The sequence below is a fragment of the Montipora capricornis genome, chromosome 7, assembly GCF_036669925.1.
Source record: "Montipora capricornis isolate CH-2021 chromosome 7, ASM3666992v2, whole genome shotgun sequence".
In the NCBI taxonomy this organism is placed as follows: domain Eukaryota; kingdom Metazoa; phylum Cnidaria; class Anthozoa; order Scleractinia; family Acroporidae; genus Montipora; species Montipora capricornis.
This window is the reverse complement of record NC_090889.1, coordinates 40,128,940-40,135,474: the sequence shown is the minus strand read 5'-3', so window position 1 is coordinate 40,135,474 and position 6,535 is coordinate 40,128,940. Positions and strand designations below refer to the sequence as shown.

Genomic DNA, 6,535 nt, shown 5'->3' with positions numbered 1-6,535 from the left:
TTTAACGATTTCTGCTCATTTCATGCATATTCATCAATTTCTGCTCATTCATGCATATTAATTACTTTTCATGAATATTAATCAATTTCTGTTCATTTCATGCATATTCAACGATTCCTGCTCATTTCATGCATATTCATCAATTCCTGTTCATTTCATGCATATCGAACGATTCCATGCATATTCATAAATTCCTACTCATTTCACGCATATTGATTACTTTTCATTTCATGCATATTCATCGAGTACTGCTCATTTCATGCATATTGAACGATTTCTGCTCATTTCATGCATATTAATCGATCTTCATGAATATTCATTGATTACTGCTCATTTCATGCATATTCATCAATTTCTGCTCATTTATGCATATTGATTGCTTTTCATGAATATTAATCAATTCCTGTTCATTTCATGCATATATTCATCAATTCCTTCCATTCGTGCCAATGCCTCATAAGCCTTAAGTCTGAAGTAAAAGGTCTTTTGCTTATTGAATAACCTTACAATTTTTGTCAATGCTTTTAATATGATCACTCCAGCACAAATGTAACGAGAACAAATTACAAAAAAGAAACATCAATCATAGGGAGTTTGAGCCTCTACAAAATATAAGTCTCTCACTTCTAAAGTTCATCATTTTATTCATAAAAATGTCAAACGTAAACTGTACAAGACTCTTCCAACTTCGGACATTCAGAAATGGCGAATGACAAGAATTCAAAACGAATTGTCGGCTTGAAAAACTATTTATGGAAGAAAACTGCTTTTATTTTCAAACACTTACGCCTTAAATGTTAACAATGAAATCGAGAAGAGAATGTGTTGTCATTAATGTTTCCTTCAACTATCAATGATGATAAATGAGTTGATTTCACATAAAAAAGAAATGGAAGTCCAAATAACTCTAAAAGCTAAGGCGACAAGTGAAGTTCTTTTTTTTTGCATTCTTTTATTCGACCAGAAGACACAACAGATCTGTGTTCCCTTTTCAGTCCAGAAGTTGGGCGGTAGATCAGTAACGAAGTTTGTGGAATGACCTAAAAATACAAAGATACATTTTACAATTAACTCATCTACATCACTCTAACAATTTTGTTTATTTGTAAAACTGTTAGGATATTACCCAACAAGAATGAGGGATTGAGGTAAAAATGATCACGAGTTCAATGCTAGCAAAATACCAGAAAGATTTGACCGTATATCCTCAATTAAAGAGAGACGGAGAACTAAGGACTCTACATGGATGCACACTGACAGTTAACACCAATTACAAAGCTTCCTCTCTCTTTACAAAACTACTTAAAACCTTAGTAACTCAGCTTCCATTTTTTTTTCTATATTGAACGATTGACCTCTCGTATTGATTTGAAAGATCTTGTGACCCACGACCATTTAGTCTTACCTCAAACATAGCTTTGTCTGCCTTCTTGATACCAGCAGTGCAGCATGCAATTTAGAAAGGATGTTTTCAGCGACCTCGTACACAATCTCATCGCTTGTTTTACCGCTTCCTCCACGTGCGGATGCACCTCTTAACACTGCACTTATCAGGGCATTAGTTTTGTTGAGTCTGCAAAAAAAAAAAAGGCTCGTATTAGTTGATTATTTACGAAGGTAACGAGCCTATCTAATGACAAGTTGACAACACAGTGTTGATAATGTTTAAGGTCCATGTTCACCCAAAAGACATTGCGTGCTTGTGTTGGATTGGTTGCCAAATGGTAGTCGCCGATGATTTTCGGATTTTCCGTCTGTGCGAAATTATAACACAAGCGCGCAATGTCCTTTGGTGAACATGGGCCTTTAACACCGTTGAAAATAACAGGATGGAAGTTCAAAGTGATAAAGGGTAGTTTGGCATCTCTGATAAGGCGGTAGTACTTGGTATTGAATACGGTTACAGTGTGCCAGTGTAAGGTATGTTAAATCTTCATTTTAGTTTGGATAGAAAGGCCCATGATAGAAAGCCAATCATATTGTACCTTCCAACAGCAGCTGTATTGCCCCAGGAGGAAAAATCATTCCTGAACAATTAGTGAGAATGTGATGTCGCGTCACAGATTAACAACCGGACTTACGTCCTGCAGTGCTGGACAGTCGGTGGGGAAATGAAATGGGTTTATCAACTTGCGTGTTAATGGTTTCAATGTTTTACAACAAATCTATTGGAAAGAAAAACAGTTGTGTACATCCATGTCAATCTTGATTGGATCGTTTTGCAAAATAAGCAAACGGGCCATTAGGTGGATCAGGAACTTGAAATCTAATGAAGTCTTTATTGTTAGTTCTGGAATAATACAACGCAATATCGAAACTACTGTGCGCCTTTCGTTTCTTCTTTTTCCTTGAACGTATTGACATTCATCACAACAGGAGACTCAGAGAACACAAAGATGAGCTACGATGTGTACGAACTAAGGGTTTCACAGGCATCCCAAGAACACAATATATTACAATAGCAGAATGAAAATGACAACGGATAAAATTGTTGTCATCTTGGCGACAATTGAAAAGAAGCTAACAAGGTAAATGAGTAATTACAAAAAGACACATTCCGACATTCCAGTGTCATCTCTGCCCTTCTAAACTGCCGACGAAAAATATTTGCATCCCAAACCTGTGGCCAACTGACTTTGTCAACCCAATGGAAGGTTTTCATTCGCGTGATGAGACAGCCATGTTGGGGAACAAAACAATAGCAAATTATGGCTCATGTTTTGCATTATAAGAGTCGCATTCCCAAATGACTTTTTTCTCCATTGTTCTGTGTACCAACATGGCCGCTGTGACGTCAGGTGAAAACCATCTATTAATACAAATTTTAGTAGTCCGTTACCTCTCTCACCTGCAAAGCAATGTTTGCGTTGTTATGCATCCCAAATATCTGTGGCTCGTCAACAATTGGTAGATTATCAACACAATCCCTGTAGTAGGAGGGAAATCGTACCTAGAGACAGCATACAACAAGGGTTAAACACAACTTCACCCTACTATTTTCCATTATCAGGAAGTAATTTCTCCTCACTGTTAAACAGTTTTTGGACTGTACCAACTGAGAGATTAAACACTAGTATGCTTCATTGTGGTGATGATTTTGTTCCAAAATGGTCACCAAGTAAATTACTTGGCGGCATTCAAGCAGCCCCTTGTTACCTTGTCACATTTAAACATTCTTAATATGAGCTATAGTGACAGGGAAATTAGGAGTTAATTGTAAAGGAGGAAATATTAAAAGTCAGGGCTATTTTTGAGAAAAAAGGAAAGCAACTTGTAAAAGTTTGATCAAGTAAGGGAAGTGAAAGCCGTTCGCTGATTGGGCTTAAAGAGACAGAAGTTACAGGAGAAGGTTAGGAGGAAGTGTACAAACAGATCGATTAAATCCTACAATACATTTTTTTCGCTAAAATGAATCTTTGCACCTGTTCGAGACGCATTCCAGCCATTTTTTCCTTTTTTCTAACAAATCCTGCCATTTCATAGCCTTCGAAAGTTGCGAAAATCCGAGCATTTTTTGTTCACGACCGAGTCAGACGGGTATGGGTCTATTCCTGATTGGACGTCACAATCTACTTTGCATGCATTTTTACAAAGAGTTAATGCAATGTAAATCAGTTTGTGACGTCAAATCAGGAATAGACCCACTCCCCTTCTGACTCGGTCGTGAACAAAAGATGCTTGGATTTCCGCAACTTTCGAAGCCTACAAAATGGCAGGATTTGTTAGAAAAATGCGTCTCGAACAGGTGCAAAGATTCGTTTTAGCGAAAGAAATATTTTGGGGTTAAAGGAACTTTAAGGTGGACTCTCCTTAGAAACAAATTCACAGTTTTCATAAGCTTGCAGGCTTTTTCAGAATACAGGCTGCAGTTTTAAGCCTTATAGTTTGGTGAACGGAAAATTTGATACAATTTAGGTTCTCACCTGAGCTAGAAAACTTGTAACCATCTTCAAGAATCACGGGCGAGAAGAATCTTCTAAGAATGGTTGTAAGGCACCCCTGATCCCAAGCATCAGTAACTAGTCCTCCATACGTGATCTGTGAAAATCAAACAAAGAATAAATATGTGAAAACCCCTGAGTTCCAGCTCTTAACCATTCAAGTAATATCTCGCTTAGTGCTTGATCTGCTATTACTGAAAAATATCAAATATAGTTGTACAACAGTCTTAAAGCTTGTCCAACTTTCTTGACTTCACTCCATACTGCAAGCAGTCTCTCACTTTTTCTTTTTTGACCGTCTCGCAAGGAAGCGATCCTTGCGACGTTTTTCACGTGTTCCACTCACACACCTTGCGAGGATCGCCTTCTTACTTCGCTGTCAAAGAGGAAAACGAGACTGATTGCATTCTCGTGATGCCATGACCTTCTTAAACGTCTTCTCCCCAACGAAGCATCTACGATATTCAAGAATCCGTTGTCACCCTTATAGGAACTCCACAGTTATCTTCTCCCCAAATATAATAGACCCTTCTCCAAAAATGGCGGCAACGGATACCAGAAATAGAAAGAGCACCTTTAGTTTAGTAACCCTGCAAAGTTTCAGCGTATAAGGTGTTATATCAGCTGAAAAAATGTTGAAACCCCCAGTCATACAAACGTCTATAAATTTTTCATTTTTCAACTTGCATTTTCTCAGCTGACATAACACCTGAAACTTTGCAGGGTTACTAAAGTAAAGGCGTTTTATCTAGTGCTGCTATACGTTTTTGGAGAAGGGATCCCCTATCCAAAGCAAAATAAAAACGTTCAAACCAGTTTCAACAACTTTAAGGGAATGACTTATTAGAAGGATTGCCCCTACAACACCGTTTCACGTAACGGAAATGTTATGGTATCATATGAAACACCAATTTTGGCTAAAAGACGTTATAGGTTACCATAGCGACCAATGAGCCATCCAAATACACCCTTTATTCTGTCTTCAAACGATTACATCGAAAACAAACTCGGTGACTCCCAAGTTTTGTTATTGGGAAGTGATGACCAGGCAAGGTGAAATCCTCTGAGAAGTTAATACAATTCTCTGGAGTGGATTCAGAGCCACCTTAAAATTTTCCAATTGTGAAGGTAGCTCTAAATCCCCTCCAGAAAATATTTTTAACTTTGCATTTTTATCTTAGCAACTTCCCAGCAACAAAAATTGGGAGTTTTGAGATCAGAACTTACAGACAAGAAATAGGGTGTATTTAGATGACTCTTTTGTTGCTATGGTAACATATACGTCACGTTTCTAACGTATCTTGTTAAGCAATTATTGGTGATTTATATGGTACCATAATATTCCCGTTACGTGAATCAGTTGTGTAGAATCAATCTAAATGGTACAGTTTCCTGAAGTGCTGAAACTGGTTTGAGCCTCGTTAAGGTGGCTTAGTACAAAGAAAAAGATCAAGATTTTGAAATCTGTGAAATTAAAGCAACAGAATGTGTCTTCTGAAGTGTTAGTCACTGCAATTGAGGTAAAATGTAATTTTACCTAACAAATAAATGCAAATCAGGGGAAAATGCTAAATATAGTGACTGAGCTCCTGAAGGGGGGACTGGAAACTAGGCATTTCAAAGGCCTTTTTCTCAAAACCTAGCCGTACGTCCAGGGTTAAAATTGTACCGCTAGTTTTTGAGAAAAAATCCTTTGAAATGTCTAGTTTCCAGTCCCCCTTCAGGAGCTCGGTCACTGTATTTAGCATTTTCCCCTGATTTGAATTTATTTATTTATAAAGTAAAATTACGTTTTACGTAGATTGCAGTGACTAAAACTTCAGAAGAGACAACCTGTTGCTTTAATTTCACAGATTTCAAAATCTGGATTTCTTTCTTTGGAAAACTGTAGCAAGCCACCTTATGGTGGCTGGAACCAGTTTACCACTTTTGAGACACCTTATTAGAAGGGTTATAACTACTATACTGTATCACGTAACAGTAATGTTATGGTACCATACAAAACTCCAATTATTGCTTAACTTGGTGGCCTTGATTTGTTATTGTACAATAGTAATTAGCAATCTGAGATAGAACTAACAGTAAAGTTTAAAAAAAATAATGGGAGCCAACTCAGAGGTACCTTAACTTTTCAAAAACTTTAAGGTACCTCTGAATTGGCTCCCATGAATTAAAAAAAAAACTTTTCTGATAGTTCTACCTCAGATTGCTAATTGCTATCGTACAATAACAAATTGGGGTCACCGAGTTTAGTTTTGAGATATAAGCAAGTAAACACGAACTATGGGGTGTTTTTGGAGAGCTTTCATGTAGCCATGGTAACCTATTACGTCACGATAGTGGGCGCATTTTGTTAAGCAATAATTGGTGTTTCATATGGTACCATAACATTACTGTTACTTGATACAGTGTTGTAGTTATAACCCTTCTAATAAGAAGGCCTCTTAGAGGAACGACACTGGTTCCAGCCACCTTAAAGGCGCGTTTCCACGACAGAGAAAAAACGGGACAGAACAGATTTAAAAAAACTCCGATAATTTTTCAAAAGAAACAGTTACATTTCATACGTTCCGTGAAGGAATCATGGATGCATT

General features: G+C 37.4%; 1 protein-coding gene across 1 annotated transcript in view; it reads right to left on the bottom strand.

Moving 5' to 3' along the window:
* Positions 1-620: 620 nt before the first annotated feature.
* The window catches only part of LOC138055945 (uncharacterized), a 33,743-nt gene continuing 27,828 nt past the window's right edge, over positions 621-6,535 (bottom strand). Inside the window, exons 10-13 of the mRNA XM_068901805.1 lie at positions 3,924-4,038; positions 2,849-2,950; positions 1,406-1,573; positions 621-1,040 (exon numbers count right to left, since the gene is read on the bottom strand). The gene's annotated coding sequence lies outside the window, so the exon portion shown is untranslated. The remainder of the gene's footprint in view (positions 1,041-1,405; positions 1,574-2,848; positions 2,951-3,923; positions 4,039-6,535) is intronic.